The 24,691-nt window shown below is 49.3% G+C and overlaps 1 long non-coding RNA gene across 2 annotated transcripts in view; it reads left to right on the forward strand.

Annotated features, from left to right (window-relative positions):
- Positions 1–24,691, forward strand: part of LOC112975702 — a 62,348-nt gene that overhangs the window by 34,398 nt on the left and 3,259 nt on the right. The window contains exon 5 of one of the 2 annotated variants that reach the window (XR_003256700.1): positions 4–34. The exons of the other annotated variant lie outside the window; for it this stretch is intronic. This is a non-coding gene — a long non-coding RNA (uncharacterized LOC112975702). The remainder of the gene's footprint in view (positions 1–3; positions 35–24,691) is intronic. 2 annotated transcript variants of the gene reach the window in all.

Genomic DNA, 24,691 nt, shown 5'->3' on the forward strand with positions numbered 1-24,691 from the left:
TAGGAAGCTGGGGGGAAGAAGCTGCGACTCGCTGGTGAGTACGTTTCTGCACTCTTCGCCGGCGAGCAGTTTGGCAGCATTTGTGGCAGGACCTGTGCTCAGCGTGGCTCTTCCCCGCTGGGACATCAGAGGCAGTGTCAGCTTTCTGGCAGCATGGGCTCCCTTGGCTTGGTGCTTGCTTCTCCATGACCTCCTGGCAGTGTCTCCTTGGGCTGCAAGGTCTGGGGAGCGTAGCTGACCTCCTAACGCCCTGGGTCTGAGCGCGGGTTGGACTTGCTGGCTGCAGGGAGAACGCCTGGCACTGCTAAAATGATAAAGAAAACTGAGCCAGATGTCCTTACCTTCAAAAGCAGAGCTGGGTTTGATGTGGGTTGTTGCACAAGCCAAGAGAGGGGCTGAAGTGTGCTGTTTTGTGCTGTCCTGCGAGCAGCTTCACTTGCTGCTGGGGCGCTTGCTTTAGGAAGAAGTTGATCTTAAAGCCATCAGAAAGCCAGGCAGGGCATTTTAGCTGTGACTATCCTGATTCAGCAGGGCTGGATTCCCCAGCCTGTTGGCATCAGTGCAAAGAGCCCCTGTGAGCTCTGGATCTCATCAGATGTGACCGCTATATTTTGTCATTTGCTCCAAGTCTAAAACCATAATCTTTATCTCTACTATACCATAACCTCCAACACTGTATGTCTGCAGGCAGAGGGGAGCGAGAGCAAGCAGACAGCGCTGTGTGCACAGAGACAGATTTATGAGGCTGAATTGTGTTTGCTGTGCTATTAACTCACATGCTTGGGGCCGTTTAAGTGCAATGGTGGTGTTTCTCTTCTGTTGGAAACTTTGTTTTTCAAGCCAATCTAGTTACAGTAAATGAAACTGGGTCTACAGTATTACAGGGTCACGTGACAAACATTTTTGGTAACTTGGCTCTTGCTAGAAAAAAGAAAGAAAGAAAGAAGAGCCCCACTGAGCTATGGCATCAGAGGGAGGTGTTGCAGTCTCTTTGGACATACTCAGTCAAGTGCGTGGGCCAGGCGGATAAAAATGAGTCAGCACCCTCGTCTGAAACGGCTCTATCTGAAGAAGAGGTTAAATGTGCCTTCAACAAGCAGAACTGCTGTCCCACATGCCTTTGGAAGAGATCAGCTATTTGAGCTGAGACTGGGGAAATGACTGGAGTGTCTGCTTTGGCACTGGCCTGGGGGCTCTGGGATTTTTCCCTTGATGCACTGTGGTTCAGAGAGGGTGTGCACGGATGCTGAGCCCTGCTGTGATTTTTTTCCCTTTGTGCTTCATGCAGGACTTTTTCCATTCCTTCTTCCCTGATGCACTGGGGGTTGCGCAATGGGTTTTGCCGATTGTGGGGCAGATGCAAGCACACAGCACGCTGCTTTCAGGGCTTGGGTTGCAATCCTGGAGTTTTGATGGGGAAATGTGTGGTCTGTCCCAAGCCAGGATCAGATGTCAGGCCTTGCTTGTCCCCCACAGATTTGCAGGGTTGCAGTTTGTTTAATTTTGTCTCAACCCATCACCTTCCTGGGCCTCCTTTAGGGACCCCACTATGCCTCTGTCGCCCTAACTTCTCATTGACATTTTGGTAGTCTTTTTGTTAAGTGCAAAGTATCTACAGAAAAGCGAGGGCCATCAGGTTTTTGTTGTGTATCTCCGACGATGCTCTTTCTGGCTCAGAGCACAAAGGCGTGTGGAGGTGCTAGAGGGAGTGAAAACTCCAGGGAGGACCATGTAGGCTGGCACTATGCTCCAGCACAGAGCTGCTTGGATGGAAACCCCATCCTCAAGCCGAGGGGTGAGTGAGCCTGGGAAAGGCTGGGATTTAGAGAGGGCTCCGTGGGCCCCTAATCCCAGCCCAGGAGCATGCTGGAGGAGGCTGCTCCCTTCTGCAATGCAAGCAGACGCCAGGGAGGTTTCTCTGGGCAGCGCTCCCAGTTATGGCAGAGCTGCCTCTGACACACAATTCTGCTTTTTAAGAACCTTTTTATCCTACTCATGCTTTCGACACCAGGCTTTGGAAACTCAGCGGCAAGAATCAGCTGTGCACTCGCTCAGCAGAGCAGGGACAGCGAGCCCATCAATGCATTGCATGGGGCGGTTTTCACTTTTGCTTTTCGCAGACAGAAGTATTGCGAATATTTCTCCTCGGAGCATCACTTCGTAATAAATGAGGCACCTTGTCTGGGCTTCAGGACGCAGCTCTCCTACCTGCCTGTTGCACTGAAGGTAGGGAGCTAGGGAAACTGCATCCTTTTGCTGCAGCTCTTGGGACTGAAAAAAACAACTCCTTGTCTTGCAAATACCTCAGCTTTCTCCTCTTATGCAAACGCAGTCTGGGGCTGGAGTCTCCAACTTTGTGTTAAGCAGCCTTGTAGGAAGAGATCCATGCTCGGTAGGTACAGAATAGGGTTTGCTGGGAAGAGGGTGAACCTTAGGGCACCAGCGCATGTGTGCAAGGAGCAAGCATCATTCCCATGAGCTTTGGGAGTGTTAGGGAGAACCAGCGGAAAAGCACTGTGGGAATTGCATCCCAAGCAGGGTTGTGAATTGCTCCAGAGGTGGGAAGTGCCTTGTTTCCCAAGGAAGCCCCAGGCTTGGCGGGGACATCTCCCACCTGCTTCCGTGTGCCCTCCCCGCACATAGAGGAGCCCGCCAGCCCCTGTCCAGGCTTAACAGGAGCAATACGTTTCGCTCCTATTTCCAACTCAGAAGGGCTGGGGCCACCCAAGCTGACACTTTCTGTGCAAGACAAATGCCCCATACATCAAATTTCTGTCTGGATAAAATTGTCAAAATTGCAAATAGGTGGAAAGAAACGAGGGGCCATTTGGCCGTAACCTCCTGGCGTGGCTCTGCCTGCAGCCTCCCAGCCCGCCTGGCTTTCCGTGTCCCAGCTACGCTGTCCTGGCTTCCAGCGAGCAGTAAAACAGGGGTCCTGGCCGGTGCCGACCTGGGGCTTTGCACCCGCTACAGTGCATTTCCCAGCAGAGCTCTTCCGGTGGTAGGAAGCGCCGCAGGGGGATGGTGAAGTGGAAAAGACATCCCGCTCCCCTGCCCCTCCCCAAACCAGCTGGCCTGTTCAATCCCGCCCTGGTTGCTTCTTTCTTCAAAAGGTGTTTTCCTCCCCCTCCTGCCTTTGCAGCATTTTGCTGGGCTGCGAATCCGGCTTCCTTAGGCGTTCTTGTGACATTTCTGAAATTACTCAGGGGGAGCGCTACAAGACAGGCAGTGTGCTCTCAAAGGCTATTAAAGTATCATGTGTCCTGATGTTTGTGTGGCAGAGGAAGAAAAAATGATTTTAACTGAGGTATTTGTTAATCACAGCATCCTTAAATGAACCACAAAACCCACTTTTAAGCCTGTGTGAGTGGCTGCGTAATGCTGACAAAACAGATTAATAATGTCTCTAGGACAAAAGCAGTTTTAACAGAATTCTACTTTCTATTTTTAAATCTGATTTGCTATGGGACAGAAAGGGATTACGGCTAATAGCAGTTAAGGTAAAATAACATTCCACAAATTCAGGTTAGGAGCCACAGCTGAACTTTTCTGCACRTGATTCATACCGCAGCTGCAGAACAACGTCAAGGTTGAGGGGATGAATTTYGGTCTGAAAATGCTGCATGTCAGGGTCTCCAGATAGAAAAATTCTCAGAATATTTAGCTTGCTGGAAATTAAAAAAATATGCTCTGAATTGGACCAAAGCTGAATATATTTTTTAAATATCACGATTTCCCAGGACCCAAAACATCCAATTTGCAGCTGCCTTAGTTTAAGCGAAATCACTTTGAAGGTGGCATGTGCATGGTGTGAACATAGTGTGGCCTCAATCACTATGCCAGCATGAGCACATATGTCTGCTGTTCCCCCCTTTGGGTGCAAAGACAGAGGGACTGTTTTAACTGTGGTGCATTAGATATGTTTGTCAGAGGAAAGCCTGGATGTGAGGACTCAGGCGCCCGAATGCGAGCTGCTGAGCRGACCATAGTGGGGCATGCTTAGCCACATGCACCTTGAGGCTGTTGCTGATGATCTGCCCAATGCCAAAGASACAGGCCAGGATTTTGGTCAGGACACAAGGACCTGTAGGGAGACAGCCAGTTCTGGATGTGACACCTGGAGGGTGCCARCAAAATCACCAAAAGAGGTGCAGAGGGCTTAGAAAATAAGGGGACCAGGGCTAGGGGCCTCTAGGACCTCTACCAAAAACTCGAAAGGGCCTTTAGAGATTTCCCCTGATATGCTGGAGAGGATAACAGCAGAGCAGCGGGTGTGCAGGAGACCCCCAGCACATGGCCAGGAGCTGCATGGAGCCGCCTGCAAGGATGAAGAGTTGACCTCTTCTGAACCTGTCCCTCAGCGACTGGTCCAAGGCCAGTGATTGCAGACAAAAAAAAAACAGTGGTTATATCAGAGATTCAGAAAACAGGAACTGTTTCTTCATGAGAATTTAAAGTGAAATTAATTTAAAGAACTGAGACGAGTTAAAAGATTAAAACGAGAAAGCGGATTGAGTTTTGAAATGAAAAAAAATTGGTAGCTTCCAGCCAGGCAGTCATGGGGGCTGGCTGGTGACAGCAACTAGCCTGGTGTGCGGTGTGGATTTCTCATAACACAGTATCGCTTACAGTCAGGGGCTTTATTTCACTATCTTAAAATAAATCTTTCCTTTAGCAGTTTTTTTGATGAAACAGAAGCAGAGTCAAGTAAGAATTCAAGCCACGAATTCCCAATTCCGACAAATTTCCTTCCCAGTTACCTTCCCAAGCTGAGCAAATAGGACTGGGGGGAGAATACACACCCACAACCTGCAGTTATCCAGTGTGGTCCATAGTAAAATAAGTGCAATGCAATAACGAAGCATGATGGCTTGTCAATGCCCACGAAATTGTGAGTGCCTAGGGATATGAATAATAAGACAAAAAAATCAGGGGAAGGAAAAATCAAGGTAATATATCATTTAGGATTATAGAATTGATGTTGGAGGTAGGCAGGGACCACTGGAGTTCGCTGGTCCAAGCCTCTGCTCCTAGCAAGGCCCAATAGAGCAGGATGCTTAGGGCCTTGTCCAGCTGTGGTTTGAGTACCTCCAACGATGGAGAGTCCATATTTTGTCCTGCCGAACTCGTTTTCCAGCCCCAGTCTGTAGTGTCCAGTTCAGCTTGCTCCGAGACATTGCATCCATCCTAATCAGCTGTGTGGTTCACTCACATGATGCAATGAGATGCTGGAGGTGAAACTCACTGGGGAATTGGGCATCCAAGAGTGATGGCGATGGGAAGGTGTCTCCAGGATGGGTTGCATGGTCCTGCAGTGCCCCATGCTTGAGGTGCACCCGTGCCAGCCGGGTCTCAGCTCCAGACAGGCTGCCAGACATCCAGCAAAAGCAGACGGAGGGCACTGCCTCCTCCTTTCTCTTCCTCCTCTCATTAACTGTTTAAAGTTCAAACCAGAGCTGGTTTTGTGGCCCAGCAGCAGCACCTGTGTCCGTGTAGTTCAAACAGCCCCATCCCCTCAGCGTGCAGATGGGCCTGGGTATCTAGCTGATAATGATGTGGCATGGGCTCGTTAGAGCCAAGGTGAACGATTACTAGCGCAAGAACGATGGCTTGCCCTTCTCTTCTGTCTGCAACTGTCAGGGATTTCCCTCCCCAAATTGTCTGCAGCCTGGCAAATCCCCAAGTGCAACCCAACCACCTGTAGGGCACGTGCGCTCAGCAGCACGGACACAAATGCTCACCCATCTGCGGCACGGGCCAGGTGGCCAGCTTCTCCATTCGGAGGAGGCCACAAAGCAGCAGCCGCTACGCAGTGTTATACACAGTCATATAGCCTCCAAGAGAGCAGATCTGGCTCGTTCAAAAGATGCTTATGCCGCACTTAATAAACCACTGCACTGCGAGTCGTGCCTTTTGCATCCACCTTGCTTTGGTAGATGGGCACACGTAGCCTCTGTCTGTTCTGCTGGCAAAAGCATCTTGTCTGAATGGCTTTTTGCCTCTTGCGCCAAGGCAATTTTTCAGCCGTATCCCTGGGTTTTTATTCCTGGCCTTGGCCTTAATTTTTTGGAAGTTATTTTTTAGGATTCCGCTGGGAGGACACTGCTTGGATCCAGCTTTGATATTTATGCTGAGCTCATGCAATACGAGTCTCTTTCTGAGCTGTTTCAGGCTGGAGCTGTCTCAGCACTGTCAGATTGCCCAGGAGATAGGAAAACTGGATGAATTGCAACTGTTTTGTAACTAAAAGTAAAAAAAAACCACCTCTGTTTTGATTTGTTAGTGGCACAGCAGCTAATGGACTCCATCCAAAATGCTCAGGGTGACAGGTACTAACTCTCACCTTGGATCCAACAGGACTGCTCTAAGGAAGATGTGCAAATCAGAGTCCAGCTTTACAGTTTGGGCTGGTTTGAATGAGCAGGGGCGGCCCCGTTGTCCTAGCTGGTGCTGAAGAGCACTGCTATGAGCGATGGCAAGCAGTGCTTTCATTGCATTACAGCCAGACCAACTTAGCACCTCGCCATCAGCACTGAAGAAGCTGAGTCTGTCGGTATTGAACTGCACCTGCTGAGGAGCGGTCACGAATACCAGAGAATGGGGGCAGAAGGAGTTGTCGGTGTAGAATTAGGAAGCTGGTTATAGCTTGCTGATTTTGGGCAAACCTCTGAGCCTAGCGTAATGGCCACTTGTGCAGGACTGGGCCTAGCATCGTCAAGGGACTTGGCAGTGGCACTGTGGAGCAACTTCATACTTGCATCGTTAGAGTACGCAGTGGTTCTCAGTCTCTTCCGCCACACCTGGGTAGGGCCAAATGCCCCTTCTCTCAAGATGAGAGAGGCGGGCACTTTTGCCTCCCTTTACATCCAGACCCTTTTGTGCCACTGGAGCAGGACTTACAAACAACATGAGGTAGGTTGCAGCCAAAAAATGTGTCTTGATTCATCCCAGCACCTGAGAAAATCAACCTTTCTGCTTCTCACCTGCACCTCCATGAGACCTAATCTGCTACTCGAATGTGGGTGAGAAGGTTTTGGGTAGCTGGGTGACTCAAATGACAGTGCAGGAACCTGTATGAGTGCTCTGCAATGCTCTGAGCAATGAAGAATATGAAAACACTTGCTTTTGGTCAAAAGAATAAGCAACTATGACTCAGTTACACATCGAAGCAAATCTGTTGAGTAAGATCTATTTTCACACTGTCACTGTCCTGAATATAGTGGAACTCGACCATGCACAAATGCTGCCAGACACCAAAATTGCAAACTCATGCTCTCTGGCCTGCATGGTTTGCAAGCAGGTTCTTTCTGTCTGTCGCATGAGAYTAAAACATCCAGCTAATATCATACCTTTTTATCTGAAATGCTTGATTTAGACCACGCTGAAATGACAGTCTGATAGATTTCCTCCCTGGAGTGAAGGGTTTCTTGTGCTCTGGCATCGTGATGAGGGAGAGCTCCAGGGCTGAGGCTGCAGTGGGATTTCTTTTGAATTTCTGGAGCTCTTTAGCTAATCTTGGAAATTTCAGTGCGACATGAAAACCAGCAGGCTGATGCAGGGGCCATGGCAGAGACTTCATTAGGGATTTTGAGATGCTATGCCATAGGCCTTTACTCTCAGACAGTGTTTTGTGAAAGGGAAAAAGCTATTTCTGGGCTATCTCTGGCAAACACCTCTCCCCAGGGACCTGTTGTGCCACCACCAGGGAGAGGAGCTAAGGGGGAGACTTCTCTGAAAGGGTGCTGCGGGGACCAGGGCAGATCTAGAGCCGAGGCCCCTGGGGTGGCATCCAGAGGCAGTGCAGACCTCTCCGGCAAGGGATATTTTGGAGTCCCTATGGCCAAAGGGAAGACTCACAGCTAGGTTGGCTGTTGTCCACAAAGATTTGCCATCTCTCTTAGGCCAACAAAGTGACCTCACCACAGAACATGAGAAAGCTTTCACGTAACAAAGAAGAGATTTTTAATTGGCTTTTCAATAATCTGGCTGGTTTCATTCCATAGCATCCCTCTTTGGTTTTCGGGCATTTGTATGAAGGTCTTGGGAAGGGGGATTAGTTGGGTGGGTTACGTGTTCCTGCCTCCATGCTGATGTCCTATCCCCAGTGCAGGTCATCTCCTCCCAGCTCGGGTGCAAGGGCAATACAGAAAACTCTAGAGTCAGGTTGGGAAATTCAGAGATTTCCTGAGTCTGACAGTTCTCCACCCACACAAACCTCTGTTCCATTCCACCCATGAAAGAGAGAAGCGTGTGGCCCCGAATATGAGAATTGTCTCGCTCAAGTGGAGACACACACAGACAGCATGTTTGATGTAGATGAAAGCAAGCCCAATTGCTCAGAACTAATAACAGAAAATACAGTCGAAACAACAGAGTCACCACAGCGATATCTTGCATCTGGGCTGGAGTCTTTTGCTTTGTAGTATTTAAAATAAAGCTGCAAATTTATTATCTCCCCCCCTCCCCCCGCCCCAAACCCTTCTTTTTCAATAAAAAGTGCATGTGGTGCAGTTTTTCTAGCTACACCCTACCTTCAACTCCTAGATAGGCTCCAATCCAGACTTCACCAAAGGCTAGGAAACGGTCCTACTTGTGCATGGCCCAAGCTGCCTGGAGGCGTAGGCAGGATTTGTGGGGGCGATGTGGGATTTCCCATCGTCAGGTGCCTCCTTCCACACTGATGGGAAAACCCTTGCATTGCCCTTGGGGGCACCGGARCTCGCAGAAGGGAGGACGCTGTTGGTGATGAATGGAGGGTGACCAGGGTGTCGCTGGAGAAACTCACACCTCCTGCCGTATTTTCAGCGTGACTCTCACCCGGTGCCTGGCACTCACATGCCAGATGTGCGGGCAGAAGCAGTCACCAACCAGCTGCTGTGAAGCTTTGGGAGGGTGGATTGCAACCGGTTTAGGAAACCCCTTTCAGAAGAAAGCAGCAAATACTAGGAAAGGGCAGCCCCTGCTTTCCAGCTGGCGGCTCACCTTGGAAAGGGAGTGCGCTGGAGCAGCTGATGCTGATGTTGGTGGGATAGCTTGCTTTTCTTACATATCTTGTTTTCCTCCTGAAACGCTGTGATCAGGCTGGCGGTGCAGACGGGCAGAGTCTCTGAGGCAAAGCAAGGACTGAGGTGGGGACTGCTACAGCTCCCCCAAATCCCACGGCAGTGCCGTGCCAGCAGCTGGCACGGTGAGCAGATCTGCAAACCCTGACCTTGTCCTGTCCAACCCTTGGTCGTATACTGCTGTTTCTGGCACCTTCAGCTGCCTTTACCCCTGGACCAGGGATGCTCTGCAAACAGATCCCAGCTCATTGCAGGAATGAAGCTCTGCATTAAAGAAAAATACTGTGTGTTCTCAGCACTGAGAGAGCACTAAACCCTCACGTTTATGCCTTTCTCTTGAAAAGAAGAAATAAATTCCTGGGCAAGAGCTCCGTAGGCATCACGGCCTTTGCTTCAGTCAGGCCAGATTTCTCCCTGGTCTTTTAATGAAGGTAGTTTACTGGAATGAGATATCTGGGAGTGGTGGTCCCAGGCAAGGCATCGCTGAACAAAAATTTGGCAGGGAGACAGAGTGCTGCTGTGGTGGACAAGGTGCTAAAACATAATTTGCTGGGAGCAAACATGTATGGCCCCAGACCAGGACTGCTTGCAGGACATCAGATACAGGATACAGCTCTCAAAACCATCTTGCTCGGCTTCCCTCATCCAGCTTTCTCCCATCCACAGAGCTGGAGCTCTCGGGGTTATCTTGGAATACCTTCCTTGTAAAAGAAAGGTGGGTCTCTAGCAATGGCAACAGCATGGTGCTGGAGATAAGTCCTGGAAATGGAGCAGGACCTCTGCTTCCCCTCATGCCTGTATGTGACCTAAATTATTGTTATATGTCTCCGGACAGACCAGCCCTGGCACTAAACCTGGGGCAACTGCACCCAGATCAGCTCATCCCTTCCCTGCCCTTCTCAAGCTGAGGCCCAAATAAGACGGGGTGGCAAAGGAAAGAATTTGTACAACCATGTTTGTCGCGCGTCGAAACTGAAACCAGTGCTCCGTAGGTGGGGATTTATCTCCTAACGTCAAAACCGAGCTCCAGCCAGGCCCCCCACCAACGCACCAGCTTTGCCCGCTGCCCACAAACCAGCTGGGAGGCAGGAGCCCGCTGAGCATGAAACCAGGGTGCCTACGGCTCCGGTGGTCGAGCCCAAGCTGCTTTCTTGCTTCTCATCTTCTTTCTTTATGAATAGCCCAGCCTGTTTCGTATATGAACTTGCCCCCGGGGCATGGCATGGGTGCACAAATTCAAAAACGAGGAGAAATCATTTCTGAAGTGATTCATTGCTGATGAATTGTAACCACGGTCCAGCCCTCTTTTTTTTTTTTTTTTTTAACGGGCTAGATGGTTGTTTTTTGTTTTTTTTTACCGTCCCCTCCGTGAGAATGAACATCCCCCTCGTTTTGAAGGTGTTTACGGCAGAGCCGTGGGGAGCATGGCCGTTTGACCACACCGGCCAAGTTCCCCGTTGTGCGGTGCAATGCCGTGGTGCACCGGCAGCGTTTTCATGCTGGGGTGGGGGGGGGACACAGCCCATCTCCACTTAGTAATTTTCGTTCACTGATTTCACTGGAAAAAAAAATCCTAAATGCAATGGGATTTCTGCAAAACTTCAGGCTCTTTGTGCATGGAGGCTTAATCTGGATGATCTTCCCGTGGGCCCTCTCTCCACAGGGTATCAGGCTGGAAAAGTAACCTTGGCGTAGGAGAGCACATCATATGTTTGTCCTTACTTTATATTAACAGCTGGCTCTGTTTTCATTTATAAGGGGATGAAGTTTAAGGCAGTTTTTCAGTGGCTTGCAGCGTTTCAGATTTTAGGGATGCCACTAAACTATGTGGACAAATCCCTAGTTAATATTTCCCACTCAGGACAAAAGCCCCACAAGAAGACAGTCTCCTCTGTTACTCCCTAGACTCTTGAATTTAATTGCAAAAGCTGGTACAGAACATTGTTTAATGTTAAAATAAGACATATCTTCTCACTGATCTTGTTGCACTTCTCTGAGCAATTACGAAATATTTTTTTTCTAACCATGAGGACAGTCCTAATATCTATATTTTCAAAAATCAGCTCTATTAACCACATATGTGTCAGATTTCATGATCTGACATCTGGAAACTTCAGTAATTTCATCCCTACTCAGAGTTTTTATTTTTAAATGTAATAAAAATTCACATTTGTRATAATTACATTCATTGCTGCTGATGAAGGGAAAATGAAGTTTACTACAGTCTCCTGCTGGGCATCTCAGAAATTTGGTGACTGTTGCTAGAAAAATTAGCAGATCCATTAGAAAACAGACAACCCCTGAATGTTTCATTGTTTTAGCTGTCAGTTAGTGCAGGTAACAAGCTGTACCAACTTGCTTAAGAAAGAATATTCCTCCAAACAAAATTAAACTATTTAAATATACGTCACATTATCACAGCAGAGCAATAATTTCTTTTTCAGAGCTCAACTGGGGACTTTTCAGAGAGTCTTTGCGAAGGAAAGCACAAGTAAAAATACCCAGTTCTCTTTTTGCATCTTGCTCTGATCACAGCTTCAGGCAGCAAGAAAAAATGAACTTTCACATGCTGCCTGTAGCACATTCACTCACTCGTTTGCTCACCCCACATTAAAAGGAATTCCCAAAGCGTGATAGTAAGTTAATTGTACATCTCTGCAAAACCCAAATATCACTTTTGTTACTTTCATTATCACTCGCAAAATAAAATAGCGCTTGCCGTGCACATGATTCAGCAAAGCCCTTCCAGCCGCTGCCGCCGCCGCCGCCGCCGCTCCTTATGCAGAGGCAGTGCGACGGCCAGAAGACCTGGTCCTTTGCCTTCCGCGGTGAATAATCCCGAGAGGGGGCCGGCAGCACCGTAAGATTTGGCTGGCTTCTGCCTCTCCCACGGAAGAGTCGTTGCTCTTTTATGCCTTTATGCGTGCTGTGAAATCGGTCTGAAAATGTTACACTGTACTAGATCATTCCCTTGATTCTCTGATACACACACACATATATATATTTTTAAATTATGAGGCAATGCTACAGAATCTGCTCTGGATGTATTTTTTTTTTCTGGAACACCTCATTTGTACCAAACTCTGGTGGGGTTTCCTTTGCTTTTTCCATTAGTTTCGATCATACATTTTAACTTCTCCTCTTAACTCTTCTCCTGATGAGAGTCTTGAAATAAGGGATTTCAGACAGAATTTTAATTTGCTTGGAAAAAAATGTGTAACAGCAGTTTAGACCCAAGAAAGTTTCCACCATTCCTTTTTTAGAGTTGTGCTTAGTTAGTTGTAGTGYTGTTTGTAATCTCCACTCTGATCAAATAATTTTATTAATTAAAACAATCAAGAATTTTTCAGCACCAAAGGTGGTATATGTCCTCAAGGAGAACAAATAGATGTCTAATGTATAAATTAAGCCAGTTTTTATGTTTAAAAAGAAGCATTTTGACAATGGAGTAGACTCTTAACTCTAGATATATGAAATACTTTATCCTTCTAATCTCTGAACACGCAAATTTTCAAAAAGAACAGTGAATTCAGGACTTTTCATGGCGGAAGTCTGACCTAAAATGCAAGTGTAGGTGTAGTCCTGCTTRGGGAACTGTCGCTGCTGCTTCCTGAACCTTAAAAATGATGTTGCACTGCAAATGCCCATGGCCAAAGCATGAGGAATAGGTTTCAGCTGCTGGGACAGAAGCAACCTGTGCAAGGGGTTTGCTTGGTCGTGTTTCCTGCAAGGGGATTTTTTTAGGGGGGGGTTGTGCTTTGGTTTGCTCGCTCTGCTTCCTTTCTGTTTGCTTCTTTCCTTGCAAAGGCGAGGGCTTTGGGCTTCACATCTTGGGCTGGTTTTATGGTGCATCTGCAAAACTCCTGCTCCTTGGCCATGTRACAGCAGCCATCCCCGCGGGTGCTGCCGTCCCTTTCATCAGCACTCATTTTCCCCACCGATGACGAAAAAGCACTCCATGAAAAAAATCAGTTTGGTTGCCTTGGGGTTGGTTTTTTTTCACTTTTCTTTCTTCCAGCACTTTCTGTGCAGGCTGGCGAGCGCGCTCTGAGTTATTAGCGACAGTTCCTGCCCGAGGTCTGTAGGGGGTGTTATTAATAAGGAAATAGCTGCCGAGCCGCGTTTCGGGTCCGGCCGGCTTTCGGGGCGGGAGGGATGGCTGTCGGCGGTGCCGACGCTGCCCCAGCGCTCCGTCCAGCGGGAACGCCGGGCGCTCTGGGCGCCGGGCCCCGTGGGGATCGGCCTGCTTTTCCGCGCAGAAACGGGGAGCTCGCTGAGCCAGCGATAAGCAACCCCGCTGCCGCCCATCTCCGAGCGTGTTTGCAAAGAGCCTCTCGCTGCCGAAATCCCGCGGATTTCGAGGGAGGGCCTCGTCCCCCGCTCTCCCTGCCCGCGGGGTCCCGCGCAGCTCCCGCGGGCACGGCGCCGCGCTCGGGGCTGGGTGCTCCCGGGCTGCCGGGAAGGGGGCTGCTGAAAACGGGCCCGGGCTGCAAAGCCTCCGCGGTGCCGGGCGCGTGCCTGCGCGGCGGCGCGAGGGATGCCTGGAAGTGCGTTGCTGGGCTGCATCAAAGTTTAACCGTCGCGGGCTGCTGCTGTTCGGGCAACGAAACTGGGAATTTGGAAGCAGCGAGCAGGCTGCAACACCCCACGTAGTGCCTGACCCCACGTGCTACAATCTGTGCCCGTAAGTGGAGCGTTATTAACCGCGAGAGCAAGCTGTCGGAGCGGGGCTCTGCGGGCTCCGCTCGGCCGCACCATCAGCTTGGCCGCCTCCTTGCCCCTGCTGCCTGCACGGCTGAAAACACGTTCCCCGGGCCAGGCTCGCCAGCCCGCCGTGGGGACGCAAGAAGTGGCGGCTCCTCTCTCAGCAGGCTCGCCGAGGGCGCCTCAGCAAAGACGCTTTGAAAACGTTGCGCTGAAATATTCCGTGGGAAGCAGCCGGCTGCGTCGGCTCACCCTGCCTTCATGAATCACGAAGGCAGAGCAGCTCGCGCCGTGGTTAGAAAGCACACCGACTTATCTCTCTTTTCATTGGGAGCATTTTCACTGATTTTCGCTCTTACTCATTAGAAAATACACTGCTCACCCACAGATGCCAAGGCTTTGAGTTCAAAATTTCTTCAGAGATGCTTTTTTTTTAATGGGCTTTCTTCTCGCCGCGGCTGCCGCAGCCAAATCCCACCTGACTCGAGAAAGGTTGTTCTTTTCGTCCGGGGGATCGGTGGCGCAGGAAATATGAGTGTACTACCAAGCAGCTGCTAGGACCAYGGGAATTGTCATTTTTCTCTGAGATCTTATTGTAAAATGGTTGTAGCTTCCAGCATTAGTGGTGGCATTAAGCGTTATAGCTGGGAGTTGCAGCCTCTCCACCAGAAATCCCGTCTGTAACTCAGTTATTCTGCGTAACTTCGACCCTAGGATCTCAGCTGAGGGTAATTTTTATTTTGTGATTAGTCAAATCTCTCGTTAGGTGAGCTAGAAGAGAAAGACTGTGGTGATGCTGGTACAGAAATGAAAGCTGTTTAGAGGTCTGCCCTTTTCAGGCACCCTTTCCACTTTGATGCATTCACCCAAATCTACTCTGAGTTAAAAGAAATAGAGCCGCTGTCAATTCTCAGGATGATTAATGACTCGCAAATTTTAATCCATCTGTTTTTAAAATGCGGTGGGGCAGGAGGTGAGTAATGTCCGCAGTGTTTTCTTGCTGCTGTTGTCACATCCGTAATAATTTTCTTTTTATGCGTCTGAGTATTAACCTACTCTACAGAGAATTTTTTAATTCTCTGTACGTGTACTCTGTATGCGAGTATTTCGAGATATTGAGTCAACAGAATGAATCACCCGTTTGTTTGGATAATGTCAGATACACCCATGCGTTGGCATTGTGCGTCTATTGTGTGGAGATATATGTGCATATTTAGTTATTTAAATCCCGGGATGTTGAGCTGGTGCTTTTGAAAATCTGCTGGGAGTTGAGAGATAACAAGATTTACCACGGTCTTCCAGGTACAGATATTAGCAAGTTCGAAGCAAGAGTTTCCAAACAAATATTTCTATAGCTACATGGTTCTCCTGGATTCTGGTCACTTGGGAGTTTTTCATGTTTTTAAAGAATACCTAAATACTTTGCTTTTTCATTTAAGAGACTGGAGCAAATCCAAATCAAACATTACTAATCCTCAGATAAATAATCTGCATTGTATAACAGATGATAGCTTTTTTTCCTAATTAAGAAGCCCTCCTTTTTCAACTGCAAAGCGATAGTGCATGTGCGATAAAAGCAAGAGCACAGCGCAACTAAGATTCGTGCGCTGATTTTGCCGTTCCTACGGCTTCGCTTGGCTTGCATCTCATGTCACGTAAACACAGGGCTCGGGGATCTCGAACAGCAGGTGAAGATAAAATATCTTGCGAGAGGATAAGGCGGCGTTCGCCGGGCTCTGTCAGGCCCGGCCGTTTCGGGAGAAACTCCGAAGCGCAGAGACGAAGCCYCTTGTCGCCAGACGCCAGGACAGAGCCCTTGAAGGGGGGCAGCTGCGTTTCGCACCGGCGAGGGGACGCCAAAACTGCTGTCCCGCGGTTTGCGCCCTCGTGCGCTCCGCTGGCCCTGCCTCCCGCCGCGCTTCCCCCCGCGCGCGGGGCTGGCACCGAGCAGCGTTCGGCTTCCCGCCTGCCGCGCTGTCATCTGCGCTTCTTCACTGCGAGAGAGCAGTTTTTGCACTGACTTCTCTGCCCCAGCGTTAGCTTTTTTGCCAGCGAAGCCAAGACTCCTCTGCTCCAAACTCCTTGGCTGGTATCCCAAAATATCTGGGTCCTGCTCGCCCACTGTCCTTACCGAAAAGCCCCTGCATCCTTTTGTGGGCCATCTGGAAAGTGGTTTTCTTTCTTGGCACCCCGAATAAAAGCATCACCAGCTACATCAGGGTGTGCAGAGGGCTCCCCGGCAGCCTTTGGCCTGGTGGCCACATCCAATCCTGCAGAAATGCAAGCGATGAAAGTGCAAGCGTGGGAAGTTTGCTGGCGACAAATGGCTTGCACCGTGGTTACACTTGCATACAAAAGGGATCCTCCGTTCGGAGAGGCTATAGTGCCCCAGCTTGCTGGTGAAGATAGGGAGCCGAAGGCATCACACCTTGTTGAGTCAGAAAGTTTGGACTGTTTGCTACAACGGTTTTCTGCAAGTGATGATGTTTTCCTGCAACGATAACAAATAACAGTAGAAACAGGCCAACAAGCACTGTTCGGTACTTGACAAAAGTGATTTATAGCTCCCAATATATAAACCAGCATGAGCAGAAGTGCTTAGGAAGTGATTTTTTTCTGCAGGAGCTAAAGTAAGAGAGAAACGACTTGCTAAAAGAGGTGTCGTTTGGGACTTTGGGGAAGGGTGATGTTCCCRGTCAGCATCCTGGCCTGGTTTCCAGCATGGGTTACCGGGAAGGCGATAAATGCAGGACCAAACACTGCCGTTGCTTCGACTCCTGGTCGCGGCAAGGGCAGGTGCTCGCTGCTGTTCCTCGTCGCCGGCGGTCGGCGTGGCTTCGGCTGCCGCCGGCTCTTATTCGAGGCCTTTTCTGGCTGATTTTGCAGTAAGAGGGGAGAGCCGTCGAGGCGAGCGGAGCTAGCGAGAGCCCTCGGCGCGGCCTGGCTCCTGAGGCTGGCGCGCACCTCCCGTCCCGCTGCTCGAGRTGCTCTATAATGGGATGTGGTTTGACCCCAAGTGGGAGGGTTTAGCCTTAGATACCGTTTATTTGCATACCCTCGTCTGAAATGAGTGTTTCAGGACAGTGCGCGGAGGCCCCGTATCCCAAACGCCCACTATAAAAACGCACCCCGGGGGCCGTTCCAGACAGAGCAGCTGCAAGGAGCCGTCTGGCCGCGCTTTTTATCGCCGCGCGCATCTCGGCCGGCTCAGACAGACTCCGCCGTGCCCTCAAACGCAGAGGCGGCGGCAGGGCTCGGAGCGAGCGGCCTCCCCCTCCCCTTCCCCCAAGCCTCTCGTTGCGTCCGTGATTGCAGCGCAGCGGGCAGGCACCGGGGGACACCCAGCTCTTGGCCCACCACGTGGTCTTCTCCCAGCAGCAGGCAGCACCCTCGGGACCGCTGTGACCTCCTTGCCTTGGGAAAGACGGCATTTCTTCCCAAACGGGTGCTCGCCCCGTGCCGGAGGAGAGTCGCCCCGGTGCCTCGGGATTGTGGTATGCCAAAAAACTCATCCTGGTTTCTCTCATGACGCCCTGGAAGATCAGTCTTGGCCTGTGGTGGGGATGTCTCTTTGTATGAATGCGGATAGAAATGAGCACTTAGGTAGAAAAAAGCATATAACACTAGACAGCAAGGCACGTCTAGCATGTGTGCTGGTGCACAGGCTCATTCTGCTGGCGTAAATTTGTGCTATAAAAGCATGTTTTTCATTGTCTGTGTACTAGAGCCCTTGAACTATTTCAGAATGACTCAGAAATGAGGGAATAGGCTTACTAAAAGAAACCGCCGGGCTGAAAATACTATTACTCTTGAAGACTATAAAGTCAGAAACAAGGAAAGGAGAAATGCGATTGTGAAAACAATGTTTTACCAGCCGCGGCACAATGATTCAAAGGCGAACTAGGAGAAAGTGCAGCCCCGCGTGTCGTCATGCAACTACCGACAATCATCGTTTTAATCTGTATCAACCCCAGTCCAAATCCCTTGCAGGAAACTCAGCCCAGGGGCGAACGAGGGAAACGTGTGGTTGCTCCGGTTAGGACCGCAGCCTGCGGCCCCGAGAGCTTCTTCCCGGCTGGCCACACTGTCCTGGTGGCTGATGTAGGTTTGCAGAGCTCGGGCGTGGGAAAGCTGGGAAGCAGAGCAGGAGCGAGCAGGGCCAGGAGGGCCGAGCCCGCTGCTGCAGAGCATTTTTCTTGGCATCTGTGGAAGGGCTCTGGGCCACGGATGCTGCCAGGGTGGTGAGTGAGGCTGCGAAGAGCAATGCCCTGCCAGAGGCTTGGGTTTCAACGTAGAAAAATCTCTCCCTGGAGTTTCGGGTTGATTTCTGGGGTTTGGTTTAACCCGAATCAGTAGAAACTTGGCTTAAGCCTGTCCTGGCAGCAACGGCTCTTCTGAGCAATGGCTTCGGCACCAGCCCTGCGAGGCAGGGCCAGCCAGTGAGTGGCCACCACCATGGGTCCCACCACCATGAGGACATGAGACATGGCCCTCTCCTGCTTGCCATGTCCCCAGCCTCGGCCCTGCCGGGGACCCACTCTAGCCAAAAAAGCAGGGCCAGCTCCCCCGCGGCCCTCGCGCAGGGAGGCCAGCCTCAGAAGAGCCCAGGCAGCCCCGGGAAGGCTCGTTGGACTCTGACATTTGCCAGGTGGCTTCTGCTTCCTTCCCTCTGCAACGGCAGGCATTTGCAGCCCAGGGCCTTTCCCTCGCTAAAGGGCCCTCTAAGTCAGGTGTCTGCTGTACGCCCGAGCGTGGGCTCTCTGGGGACCGAGAAGACACCTCCAGAAAGTGGTTTAACCCACTTATCGCAGCTGCCGACTGCAGGATGGGTTGCATCAGCCCCCAGAGGTGTGAACTTTTCCATTGACTCTAGCGGTAACTTTGACGACTCGTTTTTGCCCAGCTTCTAGAGGAGCTAAAATTAGGCGGGGGAAGTTTCTGCTAAGTCATTTACTTTTTCAGACTTTGCCCACCATCGAGCAGGCATTTCTCTCCTTGCAGAGCAACTCGAGGACTCCCAGGGGCCCACCATGGAGGTAGAAGTGGGGTGCAAGCACTCAGTGTACGGCCCGCGCGGGACAGGCTGTGCGTTACGCCAGGGCAGACCCAGCCCTGCAGCGAGAGGCCATCTCTTGCTGACTCACCCTCCAGAAACCGCTGCTCCTCTCGTATGTTCTTTTCCAGGAATTGGCTACACCTCTAGTCTCATGCTCTTTTTGCAAAGCAAAGAACTAGACCCTTGCAAACGAATAAAAACATCCTGGCCCTTTATTTACATAACAGCATGATTAGCCCAGCAGTTATTAGCAACCGTCCTGTAACAAACCATCGTGCGGGGGCCGCAAACAGAAATCAGGAAGAAAAACAATCTCATTTCATGCTTTCAAGTCAATTCTGAGAAAAATGCAGACTGAGAAATGTCCTGATTTTGCGTACAGGAGAGGACGGGTGTGCTGCAGCATGCTCAGATCCTTTGGGGTTGTTTAGTTGATGGATATGTTTCCAGGAGCAGGGCTTTTCCCTTGACAGTGAATGTTGTTTATTCCATAGCAATAGCATATAAAAGTGACCCCAAGGGTAAGCATAGCTGTCCAAAAGGGGGAAAACCCCTACCTGATATGCATCGATCCTAACACTTTTACAGAGTAGAATTAGCAAAGTGTCATGTCTGGCTGCAGAGCAGCAGTCAAAAATACAACTTGAGTGGCTTTGTTTTGTTTTGTTTTGTTTTGTTTGTTTTTTTGCATTAAAAAACCCAGCAACTGCAAAATGTCTTTTCCTGACAGTGACATTTACGGTGGTGACCTCAACCATTTTGAACCTAGCTGCAGGACATGCTGAAGGCCAGAGAGGCTTCAGGCTGCAGRTGGGCAACCAAAGCAAACTTCAGATATCTGCTGAAGGGACTAAGGCCTGTGGATCCACATAAGTACTTTGGCTCCTTGCTCCTGTGCGGGGATCAAAGCTCCCACTTGGGTGCTCAGATAGGATCCCTGAGGATCTTGGCACCAACAAATATTTATTGCTCGTTCAGCTGATGCTCTGGACTTCTTGCTCAGGCTCAGGGCTTGCATGAGCAGGGGCTCACAGGGAAAAATCATCTCCGTGACCTTTGGGAGTAAACTGTGTGTGAATGCTCTTACTCAGAAACGAAGCAGCCAATTAAATGTTGCTTATTTGCAAAGCCAAGAAAATTAAGCGAAGGTTTCCTCTGTTCTGATTGCACCCGGTGCTGATGCAGCTCAGTCAGTTCACTTTTAGTCCCCTTTTAGGCTAACTGGGGGGGGTGTGTGGGGGGGGTGATCTCCCTAAGGGCTACATACTCTCCCAGCAGCTCGCCTTGCGCTGAGATGTTCCCGCTGCGCCGCACCGCGCAGTAACGGCCCCGGCGGGGGGAGCCCGGCGTGCAAACCAGGCGGGAAGGGGAGAAGGGGGTGGCTGCGGAGGCACAGCATCCCCTGAGGCTTTTTAGGGAAAAGCCCCCGGCCCCAGAGGCTTTGCCCTCCTGCGGAGAAAGTGCATTAATGCGACGTCTCTCCCTGCTCTTAGAGGGGCGATTAATCAGCGCGCGGCTCGAGCGGGAGCTGCGGGAGGCGGCCGGCATGACAGAATGGGGTTTCTTGGCGCGAGGCTGGCGTCCCTCGGGCCCTGGGAGAGGAGAGGCAAACTGGGATATTTCTGCGGCTCGTCTAGGCTTCGCACCAGGGGGAAGTCCAAAACCTGCTCGCGTTTTCATACCGGAGCTGGCACACCGGGAGCAAAAGTACCGGGAGATAAAGTAGAGCACAGATGAACTGGGATGGAGGTCCCGTTAGGATGGCCCTTGCTGTTTCCTTTCGTTTTGGGGTTGGTTTCTTTCTTTCTTCTTTTACCCTTGTCCTGCTATTGCTTTTGCCATCTCGTTTGCCTCTTCTGCACATGTCTTGCCGCTGGCAGATCTCTTCGTTTTGCTCTTGAGGGATTAACCCTGGGCCGAATCCATCCCACAGCACAAAACCAGCCTGCTGGCTTGCGGCGCATTTATACGGCCCTTGTTACCACCGTGCCGATCCGTCTGTGAGCCATAAAATTCGAGATATGCAATTTGATTGTCCTCCCGAATTGTCTTCATGTGCGGCTTAACCTCAGGGCACAGCCACAGTCTGCAGTGACGATTTTTTTCCGGCCCTGGTTTTGTGCTGGGATGGATGGAGCAAGGAGCAGCGCCTCCGAAAAACGCGCGGAGCCTCTGGGCCAGGGAAGGATGGTGCCTTCAGGCATTTCTTGGCAGGTTTGGGCCCTCGGTAGAGACTGACAAATCTCAAGGCTAGCAGGGATTATTTTCACAGCATAACCAAAAATAAGGAAAACTGTCCCCGTGTGCTGTGTTTAATACCGTCACCGGTGTCATCCTCTGCAGCTCGCCTCCAAGCAGAAAATAAATAGGCATGTAGGGAGTATGAGTCACCTTATTCTCTGCAGCAACTGGATCCTGGTGCAAGCCTCTGCCTAGCTTTTTGGGGATGGTATTTAAGGAAATAAATGCAGCTTCCTTATCTCCGGGTCATGCATGCCCTATAGTTAATTCTTTGTTCCTCATTGTATGCAGAATTCTCCCGATTGTCCCTATTTGCTCAAAACTTGTGCATGCAGAGAGATGCAGAGCGATAGCAAGAAGCCTTTCTAAATTTAAGCCTGGCCTGATAAAAAGCTTTTTCAGTGGCGTCCCATGTGGAGATAAGTGTAGGTAACACGTGAAGCCGACACGCTTGGTAAACCTTTTTAAATGTCAGCTACCTCACAAACACCATAAATGCCTCCTCTCATAATAACCAAACGTTTTTAAAATATATTTTTTATGTAAATACATTTCACAAAACCACAAGATGTTTCTCAGTTTTGTTTTCAGCTAGCTTTGATGAAAAGATTGGCATCTTATATCTAAGTCAACAGTCACAAACTGAGCTCAGCGATGTGCTTTGGGGTGCGGGGAGCGCAGAGGTGTGACACATACCAAAGGGGAATATTTCACAAAATGCTCTTTGTCATCCTGCGGGAAGTGGAGATATTATTTCACACGGGCTGCTTAATTGAGCTCTCCGAGTAGCACTCACAGCCCATTTGCTTGCCGAGGGCACAGAAAGCTGCACCTTTCTGTTCCCCAGGCTTAAGTGCTATCAAACACACTTCAGCAGTAGCTAGCCCCAAATCTTTGTCCTAACATGCATTTGTTAATTTTTTCGAATTAATTTTCACAGAAGCCATTACTAAACCTGCATGAAACTAGTAGTATGATTTTCCAGGTGGGTTTCATTTTCAAGACAGCTGTTACATTTTACTGCGGTACAGTAAAATTAATCTAATGGCAAAATTGCTGATACAAGGCAATCAGCATAATTATCTCTCTAATTCTTCTCCAAGCTGTTGAACAAACTGATCGGCTTAAAAAAGTATGAAAGAGCAAAAATAGATCAATCACGGTGCAGGCTCTCTCTTCCCTTCGTAGTTCTTCTTTAATCTGAATGCCCGAGTGCAGTCTAAACAGCAGCAAAATTATGCACATTTGCAAATGTTAAGTCTCCAGCTTCCTGTTGCCTAGAAATAGCTATAAATTAGTGTCTAAAAGTGTCCAATATTCTGGCTTCTTCAAATGTGGTGAAATGTGTAGTAAAAGCGTCATGTATAGCCCACTTTCAGGGGAGTCTTTTGTGTTTCACTCTTTCCACATGAGTCAAACAAAAATGATTTTTCTAAATCTTGCGAGTGGGGTTAATCTTCGTCGGCGGCGAGTGGCAAATATTAGTACAACTGATAGTGTGTTTAATCATGCATCAGAGAAATGGATGAGTCAAAATTTGAATTTATCGAACCCTACCTGTTTCGGCTGCGTTTTGCCTCCGTTGTTAAAATAAGCACGTGTGGAGCATTTTTACTTGAATAGCAGTCGGCTGTTTAGGGCTGGCAGAACTAAAATAGTTAAAGTGGAAATTAACCTTGAGCTTAACATTCAGCCCTTTGCATTCGATGTTTAAACAGTCCTGCTTGATGAGTTATTCTTTGCTTGACTTTTTACTGGAGATTTTTTTAAATCAGCAGACTGGCATGCTGGCTCCCTGCTGTTCTGGGAGCAATGCTTTAAAAACAGCATAGAAAACACACAGGGTGGATTTTATCACATAGTAAAAAATTGAGGCGATTTTTTCRTGTGTTTTTGGTCATTATTTATTGGTGATAAATAGAGGAAGAATAAGTTTCAAATTAAGTATGTTTTGTTTTGTCACAGGAAGTGGAGAGAGCATTGGAAGAACTGTGATATATTTTCTTTTTCAAATTTTCAGAACAACTCCCCCCCCCAAAAAAAAACCTCCCAAACCCTAGGTATATATTTCTCTTCTCCTGCAGCAAATACAGATTTCAGGGAAGACAAAAAGTGCAAGGCAGGAAGGAGCCTTTTGTCCTCGAGTTTTCAAGGGAAAAACAGGACAGAGAAAGTGTGTTAATTTTTAACTGCAGTGCTCTGGGACGCAAACCGGTCCTTTCCCAACGGAGTGGTGCGGAACCGAGCCCCGTTTTGAGATTATCGCCCGTATTATAAGGCAAATTATCCCGACTGCCCTGCGAGGCGCCGTGGCAGGTTTGGCGTGTCCAGTTTTTGGAAACCGTTTGAGCGTTTCAGAAAGGCTTTAAATTTGCTTCTGCCGGCGACCTTATTGTCAGGAAAAGGAGCTCGGTTTCAGAATGTGTCATTCCTCCTCGATTCAATCTGCGACGCGGCGTTTGTGTGGGAGACGGCTAGCGCTTTGAAAAGCCGAGGTGATCTGTTGCTATTTCAGATACAGAGGCTAGGCTGGAATTAAACTTTTCATACATCCCTCTCTGGCAGCAGCAGGCTTTTTCTTCCTCTCCTGGGCGCCAAGTGTTGTGAATTCTGGGGGGGGGGGAAAGAGAGAAAAGGCTGTTTTGTTTCAGTTTGGCTGCATGTGAAAAGCCAGCARAAGGCAGGATTAATCCCCCACTTTGTGGGGGCTCACGATAATTTAAGCTGGTTTCTGCATTTCGGTCCGGCTGCAGGCTTACTGCAAGAGCCCGTGTCTCGTTTGAATTGCTTTCATTTTATTTTTAAATGCCTCGAATCTGTGGTATTAATTTGCTCTTTGGTTTCGATATTAATATCGAACACGGGCTAGATTGGTGGCGTTTGTTTTCGGTGGTAAAGAACCGCTCAACTGATTGAATCCACGTGGCATTTCACAAAACGAGGGCTCGATATTCTTGCTATTACGGTTTGGTAGCACAGGTGAGCAAAAGGCAGCGAGAGCGTGGTTAAGCGCCTGCAAAAATCCGATTAGTGACATAACGACAGGTTTGTCACAGTGGGGAAATGCAAATAATTTGAAATAAAATGAATATGCCAAGGAAAGGCACTGTGGTGTGCTCAGGCTTGAAGAGTTACCTGGAATTAGCCTGGCACTGAGTAGTAGCTGCCTTGGGAGTATTTTGTTTAAAAAAAAAAAAAGTTCAGCAAAATGACTATTCTTGGACAAAATTTGCTCTTTTTTTTTTTTCTCATTGTTCTGTGGCTTTTATTTCGCTGTATTTGCCACTGTACTGTAGCTGAAAGGTTGCAAACAGTTTTGGGAACAAGATGTCTGCCTAAAGCATGACAGAATTGGCCACAAATTGCAGATGCTGCTGATAACAAAAGCCAACAACATAAAAATATGTAGAAAAACAACACGTTAAAGGCTGCAAGACCACTGAGGCTCTTTTTTGTGTGTTTTGAACCGGTTCTGTAATGATGGAAGTCATAACACATGAAAGGAAAATGCCTTTTTGTTTAATCGGGTGCTCTGTCACCAAAACATTACTAAACGAAATGACTCGACTGCCTCGGTGGAAGCCCCCGGCGCCGGCACCTTCGGACGGGGGCGACAAGCCGTCCTGCC

Source organism: Apteryx rowi, unplaced genomic scaffold (assembly GCF_003343035.1).
Source record: "Apteryx rowi isolate R43461 unplaced genomic scaffold, aptRow1 scaffold_681, whole genome shotgun sequence".
NCBI lineage: Eukaryota > Metazoa > Chordata > Aves > Apterygiformes > Apterygidae > Apteryx > Apteryx rowi.